This window comes from Mirounga angustirostris, unplaced genomic scaffold (genome assembly GCF_029215605.1).
Source record: "Mirounga angustirostris isolate CCGP_5_RB_7025 unplaced genomic scaffold, mMirAng1.0.hap1 SCAF_1, whole genome shotgun sequence".
NCBI lineage: Eukaryota > Metazoa > Chordata > Mammalia > Carnivora > Phocidae > Mirounga > Mirounga angustirostris.
Window position 1 is genome coordinate 105642584 of NW_026991709.1, and position 25579 is coordinate 105668162.

The 25579-nt window shown below is 46.0% G+C and overlaps 2 long non-coding RNA genes across 3 annotated transcripts in view; one reads left to right on the plus strand and one right to left on the minus strand.

Moving 5' to 3' along the window:
* Positions 1–25579, minus strand: part of LOC135363822 (uncharacterized) — a 35364-nt gene that overhangs the window by 3924 nt on the left and 5861 nt on the right. The window contains exons 2-3 of one of the 2 annotated variants that reach the window (XR_010409952.1): positions 21074–21474; positions 2326–2586 (exon numbers count right to left, since the gene is read on the minus strand). This is a non-coding gene — a long non-coding RNA (uncharacterized LOC135363822). Of the gene's footprint in view, positions 1–2325; positions 2587–20595; positions 20950–21073; positions 21475–25579 lie in introns of those variants that run through there. The other variant, XR_010409956.1, reaches the window with a different exon arrangement.
* Positions 2502–11418, plus strand: LOC123863683 (uncharacterized). Its single transcript, XR_006795615.2, has 3 exons — positions 2502–2621; positions 4369–4450; positions 4676–11418. It is a non-coding gene; the product is annotated as an uncharacterized LOC123863683 (long non-coding RNA).

Below are 25579 nucleotides of genomic sequence, written 5' to 3' on the forward strand. Positions count from 1 at the left end.
AGGTCGAGATTTAATAAAATGAGTATTTTTTATGGTTCCTCAAGGACATTCTTTAAGGAAACGAGCAGAGGTGTCTCTGGACTGCAGGGGTGAGGCAGTGAAGAATGCAGTGCCTACTGGAACGGTTTGGTGCCACTGCCTTGATTCATGCTAAGGCACTGATGGTGATTTTCTCCGCCATCGCTTCTATGTCATCAATGCAAATGTCAGTACAGTGAAAAGAGCCAAAGAGCATCTTAATATTATCATGAAAATGGCTTTGACTCGTGGGCCAGCTGCAGTAGGGTTGGGCTTCCCAAGGGTCTGCAGCCCACCCTTGGAGAACTGCTACTCTAGGTGGTCGCGAGGCCCATGACAGCTGCTAGGAAAAACCATGGAGACGAAATGATTGTTGCCAGGCCCTGGAAGAGACTGAGCTCTGTCACACCACGGTCTGGCCTCTCCTCTGAGTCAATGTGACTTTTGCCTCAAGCATTGCTAACATGGCGGGGCTTTACAGAGGAGCCTTCAGAGTGTCCCGGGGCTGGGGTGCTTGCGAGGCCTGGGGCCGGGGGACACGGGAAATTGGCTCACTCAGTCCCCGTGCTGCCAGTTACAACGGTGCGGATCCACAACTACCCTGTTGCCCTATGGAGCCCATTTAGGCAATTTAACTTGTACTTGGCTTAGAAATGCACTATTTAACATGATCTGATTTCTACTCATAATTCTTAAAATACTCCTGTTAATGAAGTTATCGAAGCCTTTTCCTTGGGATAAAATTTCTCGGATGCTGAAGAACTATTAAATAATGAAGGTTTTGTGTCCTTCTGGGGGGTATCGGGACTCTTTCTCTCTAGCGGCCCCTTTCCTCAGTAGCTTGCCAGAACGGGCATGTTGGCAACACCAAGCACAACTTGGGGGCATCTCACTGAGCCAGTCCCTGTTTCCAGGAAAGAAACCCATGTCCTTGAGCCAGAATGAATGCTCTAAGGGCTGGGATTTTTCTTTCTCCTGCTAGAGAGGGAAGAATGACAATGGTTTGCTTGAATTCCCACAGTGGGAAAAGCCATCCAGAAATTCCAGCCTGCCAGACATCTTCAGGCCAGAGATGCTGTTCCTCGACTCATGAATACACTGAGGAATTTGTCCTGGCACCATCTGAAGGGTTAAAAAAGGCTCCTGTTCCTGATTAGCCGTGATGCTTGGGCTAACTAAAACTGGGAAAAGGCCAGTCATGCTGCTGGCCTGCTAGAGTGACTGAACACATTTCTTTTTTTTTTTTTTTTTTTAAGATTTTATTTATTTATTTGACAGAGAGACAGCAAGAGCAGGAACACAAGCAGGGGGAGTGGGAGAGGGAGAAGCAGGCTTCCTGCCGAGCAGGGAGCCCGATGCGGGACTCGATCCCAGGACCCTGGGATCATGACCTGAGCCGAAGGCAGACGCCCAACGACTGAGCCACCCAGGCGCCCGACTGAACACATTTCTTAAAGCACAGAAGCGAGATAGACATCCCAAAAGATTGACCTGAATTTGCCTTGCAAATGGTAGTTTCTGCCTTGTTGCTGCACTGCTGTGGAAAAAAAAAAGTCACGATTGGAATATGGCAGGGAAGGAAGTTCCCAGGTCCTCAGAGGAATGGCTCTGAGTGTTAGCAAGTTTTTCCTAATATTTGACCTAAAATGTTCTTTCCTTCAGGACCACACAGGCTTTTTTTTTTTTTTTTCCTTCTTAAACACAAAACACAACTGCATCATACATTCCTCCCCTCGCTTCTGTACTGGGAGCACAAGAGTTGTAATGATGTCCTTGGCTCTGGGTCTCTAAACCTTCCCATTGAATTTCTCTAACCTCACACAACAGGACCAGCCCAAGCCTTGCAAGGGAGGGAGGAACTACATTCAGGGCAATAAGTGCCCAGATCTGGATTGAATTAGTCTGGTCTGTGTGCCATTCCTGGCCTCTGTATGCTTTCAGGTTTGCGTACGAACAGTGCTCCGTGTGATCTGCCTTGGAACCCCTTCCCCCGCTGCCCCTTTTCCTTTTTACCTTGAGCTTTTGCTTGGTACTTTAGCTCTTATTATTATGTTGGCAGAGTGCTTTCCCTCCCTCTCCCCCAAGCACAGTTGCGGTATATTGTTCCTGTGCTGTATTAGAAAGAATGATGGATGAATAATTTGGGGGAATGTATACTCTGGTTGTGCATTAAATAGTCCTAGATGTTGGAGAAGTCACACCCCTGTTCTGGGCTTCACCTGACAGGGGATTGGGAGAGGGCTACATTCGAAGTGGTTCATAAACCTGGAGACCAGAAATACATTTTTTGCAAGTCCCCTCCCCTACCTCCAGCACTTCCTTCGATGGGTGCTAGGAGGACAGCAGTGTCTCCCCGTGAGGGGGCCAGCTTTGAGGCCCGCTGCTGGACTTGATGCGTTCTAGATCCTTCTCAGTCCTACAATTTGTCTTCTCCCTGTCTCTCCAGATGCCGTGCAGTGCGCCACTGGCTTGTACTTAACTTGCCAAAGCTTCGGTGCCTTCTAGGTGGTCCACACGGTTTCAGACCACTCCCTGTCACTCCAGGCTGGAGTCCGGACCTTCCACAGCCTAAAAGAGAAGGGCAGTTTGGTGATTTTTTTAAGGTATCTCCTTTATTTAAAAGAGTGAATTGGGGACTCTGAGAAGTCAGGGGGTGGCAAGCGCTCTGAGCTTGGGTCAAAGGACAGCAGGTAGGAGAGGCGCCCACATGCCTCAGGTGCTGTGTCCCAGTAGCCACACAAAGAGGCTTCTGGAAAGAAAAGATTCCTACCAGTTTCTGAGGGAGCAGATGGCCTCGGAGGGCTGCCTGCCTCCCCCACCCCCACCCCCCGCCCCCAGGCTCCAGGACCGACTTAGCTTCCTACTCCTGTAGGAAGCATGACAAGCCCCACCTACACTGCTGGCCCGAATGTTTGAGAACTTGGAGCAGTTGGGAGCACAAACATTTACTCTCTGGAGGTGTTGTTTGGTGCTGCTGTGACCGAGGCCAAAAATGCAGTTTCCTAAATCCCCTGTTCCTATTGTAGGGCACACACTACAGATTAAAGAAAAAGAAAAGAAGTACGAAAAAATAAACAGCGAGTGTGCCAGTGGGCTAGGCATCTGTAGAAAAAGAGGGAAAATCTGGGTGGCTTTAGGGAAAACAAAGACAACCAAACAGGAAAAGAATTCAAGAACACACAAAGTGTGAATCAGACGCGTGAAAACACACATAAAAGAAAATCCATTCATATAGAAGATAAACATTGAGAAGGGGATTCTGTGTGGTAAGTAACTTAAAATGTTTACTCCAGGAGGCTAATAAGGTCTCCCATGTAAAACAGAAGCATTTAGAAATATGATTTGCCAGTAAGATAAATGCTGAAACAAAACATAAAAAGTTGAGACAAAATTCCGACCACATTTTACTTAAATATCTCCTTAAGTCACTATAAAAAAAACAAGATACTTCCAGTTACTCTACTTATTGATCTACACCTTCCCAAGAGAACTTAAAATGAAATGATAACATTGATCAAAGAGTTGGCATCAAGAACCAAAGGATAACATTTCAGCTAGTCAGAAAGTTAACAGTGGCATAACTGCTTAAATATTTGGGAGAACATGATGACCGAAAATCTTAGGTTACTCAGTAATTATATATAACCTTGGAGAAATTTTCTAAAATCTCCATGCCTCAGTGTGCTCATACATAAAATGGGACATTGCTGTTTCATGGCTCTGTTGTGAGAAAATAAATAATCTAAAATGCCACCATAATTCTAATTAAAATGCAATCGTGAGTGCAGTGAGTGAAACCTTCTCATCTTTAAGAACCAAGAGAATGGTTTTTTTTAGGAAAAAAGAAAGTCTTCCTGAAGTTAGCCAAACAACAAGGAAAAAAATAATTCAGCTGAGAGGGGAAAAAAATGGCTGACCCAGGTTTCAGCTCTATATCCCCTTTCTAATAAAGACACAAGGCAACCATCTTTTTTTTTATATCTTTTACTAAGAATTCATTTGGAATGTTTTCCGTATACATTATAAATAAGTTCCAGAATCCAGGTAGCCTAAAGAAACCACATTTCCCTGATGGGTTCTGTTGCTTATAGAAATCGTTCCTATTACCTATTCACAGGAACGTTTGGCCTATTTAAAGGTCGCAGGTGTGTGAGAACAGATGGTATTGAGAACCGGGACATATTCAGGCTGCGAAAAGACTGCCAACAGTCAGCTTGAGGGTAATGCTTTAAGAGTAGCAGTGTTTTTTTCCTTTCCCTTACTCATGTGTGCATAGCGAGCAGGTTCTCTGTGAGAGCCATGTCCTGGAGATTTAATTTGTATTTTTTTTTCTCCTCTTCTGTTCTTTAGGAGACAAGTGCCAGATATTTCAAAATATAGGCTAGCTCAGAAAACCACCTTGGAGTCAATGCAGTGAGCCTCCCTGAGAATGGTAGGTATGGAGTGAGTTGGTTGTGCCTACTATTGGGGGTTTAAAAAGGAAGGGGAGGATGGAGAGAGAAAGAGATGGAAAAAAACAGCAGAGGAGCTGTTTCCTCCTGGGCAGGGTGGGGACAGGGTTCGCTATCTGGGACAGGACGGTGGTTGGGGTCGACGGGAGGCAGAATGCTATTGGCCCGGTCCTGAACCATCACTCCCGGACTCTTGGCCTCTGCAGGTGTCTGACTACAAGAACTGAGTGTGCAGGTCAGGAGGAACGGCCATGGCTTAGTGTTCGGCCTGATAACGTGTGCAGGCCACTGGCAGAGTGACTGTGATACAGCCGATCACCCACACCCACAAACCACTGTGAACTCACCAGCTCTGGCTGGCGTCCACAGCCGTGGTCCTAGCAGAATGCCCTGCTCCAGGCTCTGCCCCCAGACCCGCCGCCCTTTAGGGATGGCTTCACCAGGGAGAGTCAACCAGCACTGCTTCCTCAGCCACCCTGTGCCTGGAAGTGGCATTCCCATCCCAAAGGATTAGATCACTCAAGGCTGAAACATCCCCCACTGCCCATCTGTGAGTCCACGGAGACTAGCAAAGAGCTTAGCGCTCCAGCCGGGGCCAGGGTGCTGGGAGCCCTCTGCCTGGTCTTGCCAGGGCTCAGCAGCCACTCGCTGCGCACCACGAGGACACCGGAACAGGGGTACATTGCCTGAAAAGCCAGGAAGCTACTGCCCGCAGTGCTGGGCTCTCTGTCCAGCTTCTGAGAGTCAGCCCAGCCCTGCAGGCCCAGCGCTGCCTATAGCCCTTCTGTCAGCAGCTCACCTGGGACCAGCAAGCAGCTCCACACAGCCTGATCCAGACAGCCCAAGGCAGACCAAAGCGGGGGGGGGGGGGGGGATGGGGGGGAGCGTGGAATAGAGTTTTCCTTTTACTCTGGAACTGGCACTTAGAGTCCCAGCTGAAAAGAAGAGGTGCTAAATGCCTCACATCCAAGAGAGTTATTAGAAACCCAAAGCCAGATCTGCTTCTTCCCCTGCCCTCACCTCCCTGGGTTTCCTACGGGGCAACATCTTAGGTTCCACAGTCCCCAGTCAACAGCCACCACCATCACCTCGCTGTTCCCTTTATGGGGGTGGGGGGCTGGCGGGGGTGGGTAAGCAGGAGGAGTCATGTAGGTCAACCACCTTGGGCAGGGTTCACAGTGAGAAGTGGATCCCTCCCTGTGCCCCACCGGCCACCCCTGCCCCAAGGTGAAGAAGTGGGAGGGGACAGGCTGCAGGGAAGGTGGCATCTCACTGGCCAGGTGGACATCTGCTAGGCTCACTCTTGCGGATCTCCCCCTCGCCTACCTGAGCGGAAGATGGTGACAGGGGCTCTGTAAGGTCTTGAGCTGTCTTCCAGGATTTACCCAGAGGGCTGCTGCCTGGCAAAGGAACCCAGCAGCAAGAACTGGGCGAGAGCAGAAGAGACCTCACCAAGCTAGCTGGCCCACATCAGGCAACAGTGTGTTCCTTTGTCCCTGCCCCTTCCTACCCCAGCAGCCTGGAGGATCTTAAAACTGAGCAAGAGAAGGAGCCTGACAGGGAATTCTGAATTCAGCACGTGAATGAGGTTTTTAATTGGACTGCAAGTGACAAGAAAGTAATGGAATCTGCCCAAGATGTGCTAAGGGAGAAGCTTTTCATTTTTCATTTGTTAGTTTGTTTTGTTTGGCTAGGAACAAATCCAATTTGAGGGTAGTGATTAGAAAAATGAAAACCGTTTCATGTTTTACCCCACTGAGTTGAGCCTGCTCAGTGAACAGTTATGGAATCATAAGCAGTGAGGGACCCATGGAAGCTTGGGCTAGAGAAGCTTCCAGATCCTCCCCCCGCCCCCCCACCAGATGTCAGATCTCACTGTAGCAGGGTATCCATCTGAAAGAGGGCCACACCCATTGCCGGGATTCAGGTTTGTATGGGCATGTCTGGAACATGGTGGGGTTAGTCAATCCTGGGCTCCTGTCTGGGTCCTGAGGGGAAGAGGGGAGGAGGTGCTGCAAGTCAAACTTCCATTCAAATTGGGTACAATATTGGAGCTAAAGCATTGCTCTGCAGTCGCCTTTACCTCCGTGCAAACTCTGTGCTCAAGGTGAGAAGTTTTTTGCTTGGCAACCATTGCATCCAAAGCTGTGCCGTCCAAATCAGAAGCCACTAGCCATCTGTGACGATTTAAATATAATTAAAACTTCACCTCTTATATCATACTAGTCACATTTCAAGCGCTAAGTAATCCCATGCAGCCAGTGGTTACTGTGTTGAATAGTCAAGATATAGAACATTTCCATCGTGGCAAAAAATTCTATTAGGCTGCTCTGTTTCCGAGAAAAAGCTGTTTGTTCCAATGATGGCAGAGAAAATGGCCAAGCTGGACTTCTGAGCTATCATCTGGTATGGTCAAAATGACAAATTCCAAACTTCATGGACAAGTCAAAAGGTAAAGTGACGTCACAGAGAGAGGACAAGAAGCAGCCCCAGGACTGCAGAGGACACGGTGAGCCCTGATGCCTAAGTTCTGCTTTAGGAATTTGAGGGAGGGGACAGCCCGGTCACTTGGCAGAGACTGGTCCCCAGGGAGGTGATGGTGGGACTCAGGAGTGGTGAGAGCGCCTGGTGGCAGGGATCCCACTATGGCAATTCCCTCCTGGGAACTCTCAAAAATGGCGTGAGATCTGAAGGACGAGGGCCTGGGACGGATGCCTTACAGTATTTTTTTTATTCACTGGGAGATGAAAAGTAGCAGGAGTGGCCTGGTACTTACCTAATGTTGTGTAACTAATTCCTCCAAAACTTACTGGCTTAAGACAACAATCATTATTTATTATCCCTCACCGTTTCCCACAGTGGGTCAGGAACTCGGGACCAAATTGGTAGGGTGTCTCTAGCTTAGGGTCTCTCATGGGGTTGCAGTCCAGATGCTAGCCGGGTGGCGGTCATTTGAAGGCGTGACTGGGGCTGGAGGCCCACTGCCAAGGTAGCTCACTCACATACCTGGCTAATTGGTGCTGGCTATTCGTAGGAGGCCTGAGGGCTCTGCATGTGGACTTCTTCCCATGGGCTTCCTCAGTGTTCTCACAACGTGGTAGCTGGCTTGCCCCAGAATGAGAGATTCAAGCCTTTGAAGTCACACAAACTTGTACTTCTGCTATATTCTGTAGTCACACTGACCAGGCCTAATTTGGTGTGGGAGGGAGTTCTACTCCATGAATACCAGGAAATACTAGGAGGCAGAGTTTACTGGGGGCCATCTTGGAGGCTGGCTACCACGTGGTCACATAGAGCCACGTGCTACGTATTATCAGAATGTATGATGGGAAATCTGTCAGTTGCAAGTGACCAAAATCTCTCTAAGGTTTGTCTCAAGAAAAATCAAATAAAAGAGGATGCGTCTACTAGCACATATAACCGAAAAGTCTTGGTGTCACTGGAGGGAGGTACTTCAAAGACATCCCCAGGGTTTTGTCTCATTCTCAGATCTGCTGTCCTCCTGTGGTGGTGAGATGGCCACCAGTAGCTCCAGGCTTGCATTTCCAGTTTAAGAGAAAGAGACTGCCTCTTTCCTGTTAGCACCAACAAAAATCCCAGGTGGCTTCCATGGGCTAGAATATTTATTTCTCAACCAGTCACTGTGGTCTCTTTCGAATATGGTACTGATGGCCAGGCTTAAGTCCCCTGCTCATCCCCGGACTAGGTGGCTGTCACAACAACAACAAAGCATGAATGGTGCTGGGCTGGCAAAATCAACCACTGTTCAGTACAAAAACACATCCCTGTCTGTCTGCTTTCATAACAGAAAATTCTATCACATTACACTCACCCCCTTAGGAAGACTGACAGTGCCAAACTTCCAACCCAGAAACACATCACGGTTTTCCATTACCCTTCCTACAGAAGCAGACAGAGACATCCCTCTGGGAGACTTATTTTGCACAGCCAAGGCTAGTGATTTCTCTGGTATCTCTAAATCTGGATGGTGCTTCAGGGGCCACGCTTTGGTTTATACTGATCACAATGCCTCACTTCCAGTGTCCTGTAGTGTCTCTCTTGGCAGCAGGTGGAAAGAGAGTAACTTCCCAGCAGGCCCTTAAAGATGCGTGATTAAAATTACTTTATTAAAGAGAAATATGACCTTGTATAAGTAGGGTATAATAAATACAGTAGCAGCTCACTCGTCCAGGCCCTAGATGGCTGATTGGTAATGTATTCAACCCTTTGCAATACAGACTGTGTTCCTGGGTGGGGAAACATTTCTGCAGATCAGATAAAGCACTCACACAGCTGTACATTTAACCACTCATTCGAAGGCTTATTGATTCTAACTGAGCATATAAACATGTGGTTTGGGACGTGGTTGATACTTCTAGCTCCCCAGTCAGTGGCAGATAAGAAACAAAAGACTGATTGGGGTGTGGCAGGGAGTCACCGCGTTGCCGGCAAAGAAGGTAACTGACGGTTTGAGGAGCTCAGCCTGCAGTGGCGTCCTGGTTCTCGCTGCTCTTTGTTTCTGGTGCTAAGGAAGCACTTTAGCACTTTCCATGTCACGTCTCATTCAATCCTGTCAACCCCATAAGGTCGGGGCTATTGTTTGCCCCATTTCATAGATGCGAAAACTGAAGCTTCAGGGTGATGTCAGGTATTAAGAAAAGGTCGTTGTGGGGCGCCTGGGTGGTTCAGTTGGTTAAGCGACTGCCTTCGGCTCAGGTCATGATCCTGGAGTCCCGGGATCGAGTCCCGCATCGGGCTCCCTGCTCGGCGGGGAGTCTGCTTCTCCCTCTGACCCTCCTCCCTCTCATGCTCTCTGTCTCTCAGTCTCTCTCTCTCTCAAATAAATAAATAAAATCTTAAAAAAAAAAAAAAAGAAAAGGTCGTTGTGCTTGGTGACACCTACTTAACAAAACAGGTTAGTAGGTAGCGTCATTTAGAAAAGTGGCTTTTACCGGAGACTTTTTAGGGCATAAAAGGGTAAGTGGAGATGTTACTTCCAAGATCTGTCTTATCCCACAGCCGGGCAAACTAAGGCGGCTCTGGGGTGCCTTCTGGGCCTGAGATTCTGTAACTTTAGAAATGGTTCTGAGGGGGTTGTCTGTTGGAACTGCCTTCCGAGTTCCCTGTCAGGGCTCGGAAGGGGGAGGTCTGGGACAGTGGTGGGCAATGCAGTCTCTTTTCAGGATGATTGCTAATAACGGCCCCCCGGCATCTCCATGGTGGGTCCGATTCCTCCAGCTATATTTCTCTGGCCCACTTGGCATCCTGGCTGGAACGACACAAGATCCACTCCTACTCCAGGTGCCCACAGACCTCAGCTGCCCTCATCCCCCTGTCTCAAGATTACACGGGACACATTCAAAGAATTCTTCCTTTGAAGAAGGTCGTCGTCTTTGGACTTGAGGTCAGATGCAGGAATTACTGAGGCTCCTGCTTTCATTTGCTCCCCTGCCCTTGGTTTAGCCAGTTGAGAGAAGAAGCCATTGGCTTCAATGTTTTCTTAACCTTGACAAGCAAACAAGCGGGGGGAAATCCACTGTGTGTTTTCTTCTCTCACAGCGCGAATTAAGAGGCCCTTCTGGATCCTTCCTAGTGGGGGTGGATGTGGTATTGGGAAGGATAATCGTTTTTCCAAGACTGTCGGAGTCACTGAGATTATGTGGATTTCACAGATAGGGTGTGTGTGTTCCTTCTTGCAGATTTTCACGACCCAGTGCAGTCCCCCGAGGCCCAAAATGAAGCTGGAATGATCCATGCCTCTTTGAATGCCAGTATCTCCAAAGAGCTCAGGAATTTCAGTTTCCTGGAACTCAGACCTATTATGTGAAATGCTTCAGTTTCTGAGCCTTGGCAATTCTCATATGCCCATTGTTCTTTCTGGCCTGGACCTGACCCTTGCATATGCATTTAGAAACACTTGCACAGGACAAGGAAGAGGCGTCAAGGAAGAAGATCCAAATATCAAAATTGTCCTTTGAAAAATACAACTGATTACTGAATTCGAACCCTCTGCTTTATCTGGGCACAATATTCTCTTTCAAAGATATTTCTTTTATTTTTAGATTTTACAGTGCATAAAGAACAGACACCCCTAGGGGTGTGGTGTTGGCTGGCGCTAGATGAAATTATGAAGGAAAGGACATTGAATTTCCCCATCTTCCTTTTTTGCAACTTTTTACCACCTCTTAGCGACTCCCCTGCCCCAGATGTCCCTGCTGTAAGGACATTCTCTCCCAACAGGGAAAAAACAAGGCTAGGTAATAAGTGAATTCAAAGGGAAAGAATTAGGAATGTGTTGTAATGTTTTATGCTGACATGAAACCATGCATTTTAAAAGACAACCTCTAAAGAGGGGGGCACTTTGTAGGAATAAGTTTCTTTTTAGGGGCGAGGTCGAATGTCCTAAATTCTCCTCCCCATGAAAATCGCTGGGGTGGGAGCCTGTGCATAAAACATGCCCTTCCCCCGCCTTACTCCTGACCTGAAGGCTCTAGGAAAAGAATCTAAAAGTCAGTGTTCTGGGTCATTTTTGTGACTAGCTGGGCTTGGGAATCATGGCACTCTACACCCACACAAAGCTGAAGGTCTCGTGGAGTTGTAGAAAATTATGCTTCTTAGGGAAAGAGATCTGTGTTTGAAGAAGCCACTTGACAGGTGGCTTGAGCTAAGCATTTAGCTTCCTTGAGTCTCACCTGTAAATCAGATTAATTGTCTTGCTTTTGCTGGGTTGTGCTCGTGGAAATCATGCACATAAAGGCCTGGCACAAGGTTCTCTGATCCACGTGCTCAGTTAACAATAATTCTTCTTAGTGTTGAGTAAGAATTTGCACATGCCAAATGTCTTTGTATCATTTCAAATGGGTGTTCAGAATCTTTTTAAAAAATTTACTTAAATGCTTTCAAACAGGAGCACCTGGCTGGCTCAGTCGGTAGAGCATGCAACTCTTGACCCCAGGGTTGTGGGTTTGAGCCCCACACTGGGTGTAGAGATTACTTAAAAAAATTAAAAATCTTTAAAAAGAAGAAAGAAAAGAAAGAAAGAAAGAGAAAGAAAGAAGAAAGAAAGAAAGAAAGAAAGAAAGAAAGAAAGAAAGAAAGAAAGAAAGAAAGAAAGAAAGAGAAAGAAAGAAATGCTTTCAAACATATATAAAAGTACATAAAATAGTATAATAACTCTTCCTGTACCTATTACCTTGCCTTTACAAGGATCGGCATATTGCCTTACCTTCTTGTAATTCTGTTCAGTTTTTTAAGTGGTAAGAAAAGTAATGGTCCCCACGGTAACCTATGCTTGGTATTTTAAACCTTCTGAGAACAGATGCTACAGTTTTGGGGAAGAAGGATAACATACGCTAGAAAAACCCACTATAGGTCAGCATCCCATTGACAGATAAACGATGGTGACTCTCCTCAGACACCATTCTAACCATACACAGTTCATCACCACAACTCAGGCCCCTGGGCCCACAGGTATGTCTACAAAGAAGGCCACATCCTGGACCACATTGAACACAGTCAGTGGTATTGTAGAATTAACTCCCGCTAAGACAAGTATGTCTCCAAACTGGAGAAACCGTAAAGGGGATTCATGTCCAGCCCATCCCTCCAGCCAGACGGCATGTTGCATGCAAAAAACTGTGTCAGAGCCGCTCTTTGTCTGGGTGAAGAACAAAAGCGCTGAGGAGGCTGGAATCCTGGGCCTGGTGTGCTGGGTGAAAGGTCTGCTATTCGAGAGTGTGAAGGACATTCATGACTTCTTTCTTCCTGACAACCTGTGGCAGTCCTCACATTTGCAAAGGGACATGTGGTCCTTGTCATTTGTTTCTAAGGCTCATCGTTCTTGAATCAGTGTGATGTACTAACGCCCCCAGTGAGAACTCACAGCTCCTAATGTTTATTTATTCCAAAGTTAACCATTGAATGGGAAGCAGATCAGCCTAATAAACCGGACTCTGAGCCCAAACAAAATATAAATAGGAAGGAAGAAACAAACCAGCAGTGTAGCTCAGAACTCGGCTCTGCTAACTTCAGAGTAGAATCAGAATTCAGCACCACCCAGCGCTTCTTCTGTGAATCCAGGGCACAAGATGGCTCCTTGGGGCTCGGGCTGCAGGGAAGGGTGTAACAGCCCCGAGGCACCCACTGAAGTCACGGTAAGTCTGGGGCCCATGAAAAGAAGACACAGACACTCAAAGCAATGAGGGAGCAGAAGCTGAGGGCAAAGAACAAGCTGCCACCCCGCAACCCCCCCCCCCCCACTGTGGGATCTGTGTGACATTCCTCAGGCACTCCTAGCTGCCCAAGAACAAAGGAAAGGGAAAAACCAATGGTTAACTGATAGAGATCACAGTCATGCAGGACATGAGTCTCCATCAGTTTGCAACTGTCTTAATGATTTACAAGAAAAAAGCAATCTCCAGAAACCTATAGACTCAGTTTCCTGGAGCCCTAACATCACCGTCCCCTCCACAGGATAGAAAATCTTATATAATCTGTCACTCCTCACAACCTCAGTGCAGCTACTTCTGCCCATGGGTCCTGTCCCCGTGCTTTTAATAAAACCACCTTTTTGCACCAAAGATATCTCAAGAATTTTTTTCTTGGCCTTGGGCTCTGAACCCAACCACTTCAAACCATATCAAAAGTATGGAAGCCATGTTTGGTTATCTTGTTTGGACACTGCTCACCTCAGGAATTCTCCAGGAAACCTCCAAGGAAATTTCACACATGCAGTCAGACATCCGAAGAAGGCTGCAAAGCTCCTGATCCCACGGCTCATCACCTATGCCTCCATAGCATTCTAGAAGGATGGCTTTTCCACAGTGGGAGTGTGGCTTATTGTGAACTTAACCCAGAGCACTGTCTGTCACATACTCACATTCCTGCCAGGTCACTTGCCTGCCCGCCCAGCTCCCTCCCTGGACGTTGATAACCTCCCCCCACCAACTCCCCAAACAATGCCCTGTGACTACAAAGTGATGAGACTTATCTCCAGAGCCAGATCTGGAACTCTGTCTTGTTACTTTTCAGTCACACTGGGCATGTGACGCACTTGGAACACCTCAGAGGACAAGAGAGGTCAGAAAGGTGTCATGGTTTACTTAAAGGACTAAAACCTGTTAATCATGGCTAAGAGCAGGGAGGGGGGGAAAGGAAGGGGAAAGAAAGGAAAGGAGGAGGGAAGGAAGGAAGGGTGGGCAGTTGGCCACAAGTTACAAATTATCAAGAAGTCCGGCTCCTATTTTATATTAGTTTAAACCTAAATCATTTCCTCATTTGCTAGGACGGCTTACTTCCTTGGGATAAGCTTTTCGTTCAGTCTGAGGTGAGGAGGAATAACAAGTTGGCTAAAAAAAAAAAGAGTTTTCCTTTAAATTGTGGAAAAGCCTCGGAGAGAGAATCCCTTAGCAAAGCCACATCTTGTTCTGACAATCTTTGAAGCTCTTTACGTCTTAACTTCGTATTGAGTTCACCTTTGCATTTTTTGTTACTGTAATGACAACGTGACTTTCTCTCATGCCTTCCATTTTAACGTTGCTTTCCTCATTATAAATCATCTCATCATCATATTCTTACCCCAAGTGAAGAAAACCCTGGACAAAATGGGGGATACAAACTTAAACATTCACTTAATTCACTTCCACCCCTTCCCCAACTCTGTCAGCAGCCACAGGACCAAACAGAGCATCTTCCAGGCCCCACTCAGCACAATGGTCATCACCATATCAAAGAATTCCTTGGAGGTAATGTAGGCAATGGCAGCTTCCACCTGAAGTATCTGGACAAACGCCTGAAGCCACTGGCTAGCCAGGGCTTCTTGGAAAATAAAGGCCCCCCAAGGGTCACCTTTTGTTCTCTTCCGTGTGAATGAAACCCACCAGGTCCTGGAAACTGCCTGCCCACATTTGGTAGGTCATTCCTCCCTTGAAGAAATGGAATGAGGAGCCAGAGAAAAGGGCTCCTTCTCCCCCCAAAGTCAGCCTGGCTATGTCTCTCCTGGGCCACCTGGCCCCCCTCTGGTGCCTTTGTACAGCTGGTGTTGACATCAGGTTAATTACACAGTCTTGTGTTTACACACGGATCTCCAGAGAGGCAGGGAGCAAGTTAGCTGCACAGAGGTGAGTTGCAGAGCTCACTTCATTGACTTGTCCTTAGTCTGAAAAGTAGTCTTTCCAAACACCAGCTGGAGGGTGATGCACACACATCCCCAGGATACAGGCAAATAGCATCATCTCCTTGTTGTCAGTGAAGAAATGGGCACAAGGGAGAAGCTCCTAGCCCGAGGCCGCACAGCGAGCATGTCAGCCCCAGAGCCAAAGAGGACGGTGGGGCAGTGTTCCTCCGCTCCCACCCTGGGCACCTCCAGCTCCTCTGAACAACGTATACTCTTGGGGTATCTCGAAGCTTGACAAAGGGAAACAACACTGAACAGCGGGCATTTGCAAACCGCGGCACTGGTTGAGTGCTCACACCTTAGCTTTCTGAAACCTGTATCCAGATTATTGAGGGCCAGCCCTTTGGTGCGATATGTAAATGGATGCTTCCTGAGGGCAGGGAATTTTGATGTTTTCTTGGTTGCAGTATCCCCAGGGCCTAGACCTGTGCCTGGCTCAGAGCAGGGGCTCAATAAATCTGAGCTAAACGGTGACTGAATCTCGACAGCGTTCTGCTAGCCTTCGGCGCTAACAGCTGGGCCCTGTTTGCCCTTGGCCTTTGTGAACCCGGCACTCCTACCCACCTCAGGGATAAAGGCCATTTAAATGGGCTTTCCGTTGAACGTCCCTGAAGAAATCACAGAAGACCACATCCAGAATGGCCTCTATGCTACAGATTGTCTTATTAGTCTATTCTATACAAGTATATAGGAGTAGAGTGGTTTGTTCAAACTCCCTCTGTTTTCATTCCTGCTCTAAACTGATTTGTGTCCCACTCAAATTCATACGTTGAAGCCTCTCACCCCCAATGTGAGGGTATTTGGAGTGGGGCCCTTGGGTCGGGCCCTCTCGTTCTCTCCTCTCTCTCTCAATTTCTCTTCCTGATACAGTGACAAGATGGCCATCTGCAAACCAGAGAGAGGGTCCTCCCCAGAATCTGGTCATTTTGGCCAGAATCTGGCCCAATCTCAGACTTCCAGTCTCCAGAAACAGTGAGAAAATACATTTCTGTTGTTTGAGCCACCTGGTCTATGCTATTTTGTTACGACAGTCCAAGCTAACTAATACCCCGCGCTGGCTTTCCTACTAGAGCTGTGTCTCGGCCATAGGCACGCTGGTCGTCCTGTCCACAGGTCTCGGGCAGAACAGTTACATAGAGGGTTTACAGAGAAAGCCATGTCCTCACGATTGTGCCCTTAGCTCTGAAAAACTGAGCTGACACACAGGTTCTTGTTAGGTATGCATTTTAAGGGAAGACATTGTTAAAACTCTAAGTCAGGCCTGGCAAAATGAGCCTTTATGTGGGGCAGCTCTCCTAATTAGAGGGGCATTTTGTTTCAGAAGCAATCTCAGTGGATCCTATGAATGGGAATCATATCATCACTCCTCATTCCACTTGCTAGAAATTGTGTTTCTCTCTAGGCAACTGAAGTTATTTGTGGGAAAACTCCTATTTCCTGGGCAAAAAATCTAAAGTAGGCAGATGGATGTGTGATAACCTGTAAAGAAATACAGTGGAGAATCTTAAATTACCTTTTAAAAAATCTTGGACTTTTTTTACACACAAATATGCAGTTCATTTTTCTTTGAAGGGTATTTCACAGACGGTCTGGAAAATGCAGAAATGTGAAAAGGAGGAGCATCTTAAACCCTTCCGATCAATTTTGGTCCTTACATCTTAGAAATCATAAGTATCAAAGAAACTCTGATTGTCTCTAGTCACGTCCAGTTGGGCATCACACTTTCCTCCAGCTTTGGAGAGGGCACTGGTTCAATGCCCAGGCTAGCAGGGGTTCTGCTAGCCCTCAGAGGGCCCTGTGTGACTAGCAGGCCATTTTGTTAAGTGTTACAGGATTTGGAAGTTGGCACCCCTAGAGCCTGGGCCTGAAAAGAAACCACTTGGCAGACTCGGGAACATTCTCCTGAAGCTGGTGCTGCTGGTTCTGTCCCACACGGGATAACCCCGTCCTGCCACATTCTTCCACAGAGTCAGAAGTTCACTAGGTCCCTGGGCTTGCCCCGAGAGCAGAGCAGGGAACTCCATGAAAGGCCACCAAGAATGAATTCCCTGGAGGTGGTATGTCTGCCGAGGAAGGAGAGAGCGGCCACCAGAGACGTCTTCGGACAACCGCTCCGCAGTGGCTGCTTCCTGGAGTATCTGGAGATGTGAAGGACCATGCCCGGGGTGCCTGGAAAACTGCTCACACACAGCCATCCCGCCGGAAGTGGGGGCCAGCTAGAAGACTTGTCCTTGAAAGAGCACTTATTTCATAGCACTTTCAGCTTGAGAAAACATTAACTGTTCATTGAAGGCATTGGGGAAGTGACAGTAATGGGGAGTATGGGGGTCTAAACCCCAAAAGCCACCTGCCTGGCATGGCACTGATGTATGAAAGACAAGATGCAATTGTATATGAGAAACCGAGTGGCAGACTTCTCCAAGAATTCTGAGAAATGCCCATTCTTCAGCAGTGAACACGAACCTACTTCACGTATTTAATTAATCAAGACTGAGAAAGATTTTCCAGTGGGAAAATTCACACGCATCCCCTGTATCTCCCAGAATATATAACGTCTAGAAAGCTCCAGTGACGTTTTCATGTCTTCCCGGTGCCACGCCAGCGAAGGGGCGGCAAGAAATGTTTATACCAACAGTCATTGCCAAAGTTTTCCTCACAGCTGAATCTAATTAATTAGGCCTCGCCAAACCTGCCAGCCCCACCCAGGACCCAGCCGAAGAACCTTAGAGGATTTAGAAACACCCCTTTGACAAACACTCATTTATTACTACCTGTATTCAGTGAATCACCTCGACAGCAGATACCGCCTTCCAGAACTTCCTCAAAACAGAGTGCTTTGTAAACTAAAAGTCAAAGTCCTCTACTTTATTTTTCATCAAGGGATATCTTTCTGTTCTCTAATAGTCATAGCAATAGTGCTCGATACTCTTCAAACGCTTTACAAATATTAATTTTTATTCCACTTTGACTCATATTTTGCCCAGAACCAAGGACAGTGCAATTAATTTTCTTCAGTTCCATGTCAAAGGATGAGTTAGTCCCCACCAGCCGCATTTGTTTTCCCTGAATGGTGTGAGAATTATTTTTTCTCCAAAGCCTATAACGTTTCCAGAATGGGTTAGAAACTCCTCTGAGCAGCACTACCCCCCCACCCCCCCGCCTTCCTTGGAGGGCTCTGTAAAGTTATTCCAGAGCAAACTCACATTCGTGGGTACTAAGGGTACCTTTGGACCGAGAGTTTCTTTCGACACACATGTATGGCGTGCTGATTCCACGCCAGGTACTGTTCAAAGTACTGGGTAACAGCATAAATGGTCATGTCCCTGCTCTCCTCAGGTTCATCTTCTAGTGCGGGGTGGCAGGGTAGGGGGAAAAATAAACAAATAAACAAAGAAGTAATTTCTGGTAGTGACAAGTGGTAGGAAGACAACACAAAGGATAATGGAGAGTGACTGGGGATGTGTGTGTTGGATGGTCAGGGAAGATTTGCTTAGGGAATAGCAGTTTAGTTGAGACCTGAATGATAATATTATGTTAACTGTGTCATGTTCTGTCAGATATACTTCTCTATTTTTTTTAAGATTTTATTTATTTAGAGACAGAGAGAGCGTGCACATGCACGCTCGTGTGCAAGCAGGAGGAGGAGCAGAGGGAGAGAATCTCAAGCAGACTCTCCACCAAGCCAGTTGCCCTACGTGGGGCTCAATCCCACAACCCCAAGATCATGACCTGAGCCGAAATCAAGAATCACACACCCAACTGACTGAGCCACCCAGGCACCCCTATACCTCTCTATTTTTATTTTTATTTTTATTTATTTTTTTTAAAGATTTTATTTATTGGAGAGAGAGAGCATGAGAGGGGAGAGGGTCAGAGGGAGAAGCAGACTCCCCACCGAGCGGGGAGCCCGACGTGGGACTCGATCCTGGCACTCCAGGATCATGACCTGAGCCGAAGGCAGTCACTTAACCAACTGAGCCACCCAGGCGCCCTATACCTCTCTATTTTTAAAGCAACTCCACAAAGACAAATACTCAAATAGAGCAGAGAGTGATTAGGAAAGTATTGTCCTGTCATACATTTTGGTTTTTGAGTGGGAGGAGATATGTGGAGAATAATGGTAAATTGATTGTCTCTAAGGAGGTCAACATTGCAGTATCTACCAAAATTTAAAATGCACCATCCTGGGGCTCAGGTCATGATCTCAGTGTCCTGGGATCGAGCCCCGCGTCGGGCTCCCTGCTCGGCGGGAAGCCTGCTTCTCCCTCTCCCACTCCCCCTGCTTGTGTTCCCTCTCTCGCTGTGTCTCTCTCTGTCAAATAAATAAATAAAATCTTTAAAAAAAAATTTTTTTTTAATTCACTGTCCTTTGGCCCAACAACCCCACTTCTAGGACTTTCGTCTATAGAAATAATGGCACATATGCATGAATGCACACATATATATGTTTGTGTGTGTGTGTGTGTGTGTATAGATAGATAGATGATGCATAGATAGATAGATATTCACCACAGCACAGCTTGTAGTAGCAAAAGACTGCAAACAACGCAAAAGTTCATCAGTAAATTTTAGAACATCCATAGCAAAGAATGCTTTGCAATCATTAAAAAGAAAGAGGTTGAGCTCCAAGATGAACTAAGTGAAGAAAAGCAATGTGCAGGAACCATGTGTTCAATATACTATCACCTTTTAAAATATCTATACACAGGGGCGCCTGGGTGGCGTTAAGCGTCTGCCTTCGGCTCAGGTCATGACCCCAGGGTCCTGGGATCGAGCCCTGCATCTGGCTCCCTGCTCGGGGGGTTGGGGGGAGCCTGTTTCTCCCTCTCCCACTCCCCCTGCTTGTGTTCCCTCTCTCGCTGTGTCTCTCTCTGTCAAATAAATAAAATCTTTAAAATAAAATAAAAAGGGGCGCCTGGGTGGCTCAGTTGGTTAAGCGACTGCCTTCGGCTCAGGTCATGATCCTGGAGTCCCTGGATCGAGTCCCACATCGGGCTCCCTGCTCGGCAGGGAGCCTGCTTCTCCCTCTGACCCTCCCCCCTCTCATGTGCTCTCTCTCTCTCATTCTCTCTGTCTCAAATAAATAAATAAAATCTTAAAAATAAATAAATAAATAAATAAATAAATAAAATAAAATATCTATACACACATACATATTATCTTTGGAGGGGGATACAAGAAACTGATAGCAGTTTTTGCCTTAGCAAGGGGAGGCTCTCTATATTCTTTTGTGACACTTGCATTTTTTATGTATTGCATGTCTTAGCTAGTTAATAAACATGTTTTGACCATCCAAGCTTCACAGTATAAACAAGTATGTAATATTCATACAAAATTCTCTTCATGTGTCCCGATCCAGCCAGAACGAGTTTTAAATGTTCAAAGTGCCAAAGCTCCTAAAGTTAGTTGTGTTGTCAACTTGCTGACTGGCTCAACATCAGGACACTTCACAGCCTGGGTTTGGTTGGGGTTCTGGGAGAGTAAGTTTATGAAATGTTCCAGAAAAGGCATTTTCTTTTACGACAAACATCCTTTTGGGAAGACTGTGCACTCATTTCTGATCCATTCAAATATCTGAACAATTGACCTGACTGGTGTTCAGAGAGAGAACCGAAAAAAATACGATTTGTCTTTAAAAATACTTCCCAGTACACCTGAAACTAATATGATACTCTATGTTAACTAACTGGAATTAAAATAAAAACTTAAAAAAAGAACAGAAAAAAAAAAAAATACTTCCCAGTGCCTATACGATACTTTCATTTCCCTCCTTCTAAGTTAGAACAGACCTTGTTTTCTAAGAATGAACTTGTTCCAACAAGAATGTTTTTCTTAGCTCTCACAGCTATTTCATGTTCTGGTCCATTTGTGATTATGGGCTGATAAGAGTCGTCAGCTACTAGTAAAATTTTAAGAAATATGATGAAAATCAAATGTTTTTCAGATGTCTGTATTCCAAGCACCGTCTCTGCGGTTTCCTACAATGCTGTGCCGGGGAAGAACAGCAAGTAAGACTTAGAACCTCTACTCTCCTGGGAATAAAATCTGCCCCATGTTAAATAAATCATTTATACATATAAAAGTTTTATTTAAAAGAAAATGTGCCATCAATAATCTGAAATAGCCATGGAAATGACATTCAGTATCTATTTTAAAAATGCATTAAATATGTATCTAGTCGAATCACGGGGAGCTAACTAGCTTGTAGGCAAAATTTCCATCAGCTGCAAGGTGGATGTGAGAATGCATGCAGGGGCAGAGCCTGGGGACTTGGTAGAGTGGCCTGCGGTTTGAGTCTCAGTGGGGCTGCAAAAAGGAGAAATGGCTCATTAGAAAAAGCCCTGGTAACACCCCAAAGGACAGTTGCATGTGAAGCTGAGTCAGAGCACAACCTGACCGAGGAGGGGCAAACAGGACAGAAACAGCTCACCAGAAACACGTGGACAGCAGCTTTGAAAGCTCCATTCAAGCCGTGAATGTCACCAGTTCTTGGCAGAGCCTACCCCTCTGCGGAGCCGGGTGTGGATGAAAGGTGTTTCTGAACGCTGGCTTGCAGGCCGTTGGTCTTGACAGCGGCAGGAGCTCCGGGAGAGAAGGGCAGAGTCAACATTGTAGGAGGCCTCTCCCGGCGGCAGCCCTGTCATCAGTGCGGGCACAACCTGATCACTGGCGAGGAAGTTATTAAAAAGTGGGTCACTGCAGAGGGTAGCCTAACTAAGGATCAGGGTCCCTCGCCCTCGGGATCGGGTTTCAGGCGAGGCTTCTGTGGCTCTTGAGGACACACTCTCTGGTATTCTTGGAGGAGGGAGGGAAAGCGTTGTGGTGTGGGCACTGGCAAGTGGAGATGGAGAGAGAGAAAAAGAGAGAATGATTCAGACAGGACTCTAGAAATGGAGACTGATTCACCACGACCAAGTGGGATTTATCCCTCAGCTGCAAGGTTGGTTCAACATCCGCAAATCAATCAATGTGATACAATGCATTAACAAAAGAAAGAACAAGAATCATGTGATCCTCTCAATAGATGCAGAAAAAGCATTTGACAAATACAGCATCCTTTCTTGATCAAAACTCTTCAGAGTATAGGCAGAGAGGGTACATACCTCAATATCATAAAAGCCATCTATGAAAAACCTACAGCGAATATCATTCTCAATGGGGAAAAACTGAGAGCTTTCCCCCTAAGGTCAGGAACGCGGCAGGGATGCCCACTATCACCACTGCTATTCAACATAGTATTGGAAGTCCTAGCCACAGCAATCAGACAACAAAAAGAAATAAAAGGCATCCAAATCGGCAAAGAAGAAGTCAAACTCTCACTCTTTGCAGATGATATGATACTTTATGTGGAAACCCCCAAAGACTCCACCCCAAAACTGCTAGAACTCATACAGGAATTCAGTAAAGTGGCAGGATATAAAATCAATGCACAGAAGTCAGTAGCATTCCTATACACCAACAACAAGAGAGAAGAAAGAGAAATTAAGGAGTCGATCCCATTTACAATTGCACCCAAAACCATAAGATACCTAGGCATAAATCTAACCAAAGAGGCAAAGGATCTGTACTCAGAAAACTATAAAATACTCATGAAAGAAATTGAGGAAGACACAAAGAATGGAAAAATGTTCCATGCTCATGGATTGGAAGAACAAATATTGTGAAGATGTCAATGCTACCTAGAGCAATCTACACATTCGATGCAATCCCCATCAAAATACCATCCACTTTTTTCAAAGAAATGGAACAAATAATCCTAAAATTTGTATGGAACCAGAAAAGACCCCGAATAGCCAGAGGAATGTTGAAAAAGAGAAGCAAAGCTGGCGGCATCACAATTCCGGACTTCCAGCTCTATTACAAAGCTATAATCATCAAGACAGTACGGTACTGGCACAAAAACAGACCCATAGATCAATGGAACAGAATAGAGAGCCCAGAAATGGACCCTCAACTCTATGGTCAACTAATCTTTGACAAAGCAGGAAAGAATGTCCAATGGAAAAAAGACAGTCTCTTCAACAAATGGTGTTGGGAAAATTGGATAGCCACATGCAGAAGAATGAAACTGGACCATTTCCCTACACCACACACAAAAATAGACTCCAAATGGTTGAAAGACCTCAATGTGAGACAGGAGTCCATCAAAATCCTAAAGGAGAACACAGGCAGCAACCTCTTTGACCTCAGCCGCAGCAACTTCTTCCTAGAAACATCGCCAAAGGCAAGGGAAGCAAGGGCAAAAATGAACTATTGGGACTTCATCAAGATAAAAAGCTTTTGCAAAGCAAAGGAAACAGTCAACAAAACCAAAAGACAACCGACAGAATGGGAGAAGATATTTGCAAATGACATATCAGATAAAGGGCTAGTATCCAAAATCTATAAAGAACTTATCAAACTCAACACCCAAAGAACAAAGAATCCAATCAAACAATGGGCAGAACACATGAACAGACATTTTTCCAAAGAAGACATCCAAATGGCCAACAGACACATGAAAAAGAGCTCAACATCGCTCAGCATCAGGGAAATCCAAATCAAAACCTCAGTGAGATACCACCTCACACCAGTCAGAATGGCTAAAATGAACAAGTCAGGAAACGACAGATGTTGGCGGGGATGCGGAGAAAGGGGAACCCTCCTACATTGTTGGTGGGAATGCAAGCTGGTGCAGCCACTTTGGAAAACAGTATGGAGGTTCCTCAAAAAGTTGAAAATAGAGCTACCCTATGATCCAGCAATTGCACTACTGGGTATTTACCCCAAAGATACAAAAGTAGGGATCCAAAAGGGTACGTGCACCCCGATGTTTATAGCAGCAATGTCCACAATAGCCAAACTGTGGAAAGAGCCAAGATGTCCATCGACAGATGAATGGATAAAGATGTGTTGGGGCGCCTGGGTGGCTCAGTTGGTTAAGCGACTGCCTTCAGCTCAGGTCATGATCCTGGAGTCCCAGGATTGAGTCCCGCATCGGGCTCCCTGCTCGGCAGGGAGCCTGCTTCTCCCTCTGACCCTCCCCTCTCTCATGTGCTCTCTCTCTCATTCTCTCTGGCTCAAATAAATAAAATCTTTTAAAAAATTAATTAATTAATTAATTAAAAAAAAGAAGACGTGGTATATATATACAATGGAATATTATGCAGCCATCAAAAGGAATGAGATCTTGCCATTTGCAACGACATGGATGGAACTGGAGGGTATTATGCTGAGCGAAATAAGTCAAACAGAGAAAGACATGTACCATATGACCTCACTGATATGAGGAATTCTTAATCTCAGGAAACAAACTGAGGGTTGCTGGAGTGGGGGGTGGGGTGGGAGGGATGGGGTGACTGGGTCATAGACACTGGGGAGGGTATGTGCTCTGGTAAGCGCTGTGAATTGTGCAAGACTGTTGAATCTCAGATCTGTACCTCTGAAACAAATAATGCAATATATGTTAAGAAAAAAGAAAAGAAGAAGATAGCAGGAAGGGAAGGATGAAGGGGGGGAAATTGGAGGGGTAGACGAACCATGAGAGATGATGGACTCTGAAAAACAAACTGAGGGTTCTAGAGGGGATGGGGGTGGGAGGATGGGTTAGCCTGGTGATGGGTATTGAGGAGGGCACTTTCTGCATGGAGCACTGGGTGTTATGCACAAACAATGAATCATGAACACTACATCTAAAACTAATGATGTAATGTATGGGGATTAACATAATAAAAAAAATAAAAGTAAAAAAAACAAAAATAAAAAAATAAAAGTAAAAAAAATAGAAATGGAGACTGAAAGTGGCTCTGTCCTAGGGAGGGGCTCCTCTATTACAGGCAGCAAATATATCTGTGGAGATCAGAGTCACACGTGGGAATAATCTTGGATTTCAACTTGGATTTTCCACCTTCCATTTGTGAGATCCTTCTAGGGAGTCACTCCGCTCGGAATCAGATGACTTTCCTCACGAAATGTATATATGTCTCTAAGGTCATGGTCTTAGTACTAATGATTGAAGCTATAGATTTATTATTTGTTAATTTGTCTTAGGATCATAGAGTTGGAAGGTGCAGTAGAGATCTAACTCACTCACTTTACAGATGAGGAAACTGAGGCCTGGAAACGTTAAGTAACTTGGATAAAGCTCTCTGGAAAGCTGGGGATAGAATTTATGTTTTCTTTCTATGAGCAGAGTCCTTTGCTATTTAAAAAGTAATTTTCTGCTTACACATTCTACTCATACCTCTATTCGCTCTCTTTCAAACTGTGTGGTCCATTTCCCTGCCCCAAAGAGAAGTGATTATGTTGATTCAGCAGAAAATTTCAGAAAGCTGAGCTGAGAGAGGGGGAGTGAGGAGAGCGAGAGAGAGAGAGAGAGAGGGAGAGGGAGAGAGAGAGAGAGAGCAAACCTATATAAGGGCCCACCAAGCTTAATGTGACCAAAGGTAATCTTAATTGACAAATAATGTCCAGATTTAACAACACTTTAGTCCTAAACTGACAGCAGCTCACATATGTGACATACAGATGATAAGATTAACCCATGTCTTCAGGGGAAGCCATGCCTGCCGAAAACCATCAGCTGGCGATGTCTTGACATGATTTGAGATTCTGCACTTAATCATTGCAGGGAACATTCATGTGGCACCAAGGGAGAAGGAATTTGGCATTTACCAGTTTAGTAGGTCTGAACAAACCACATAATTTGGCATTAAGTAGATTGTGTTTTGCCAGAATTTTCCAGCCTCTCAGTCTGTATTGATCAAATCAACGAAATTATTACCAGTCTGGCTATCTGGGAAAAGACAATTTAAAAACCTGGTGCCTCGGGGCGCCTGGGAGGCTGTCGGTGAAGTGTCTGCCTTCAGCTCAGGTTGTGATCTTAGGGTCCTGGGATCGAGCCCCGCATCAGGGTCCCTGCTCAGCGGGAAACCTGCTTCTCCCTCTTCGTCTCCCT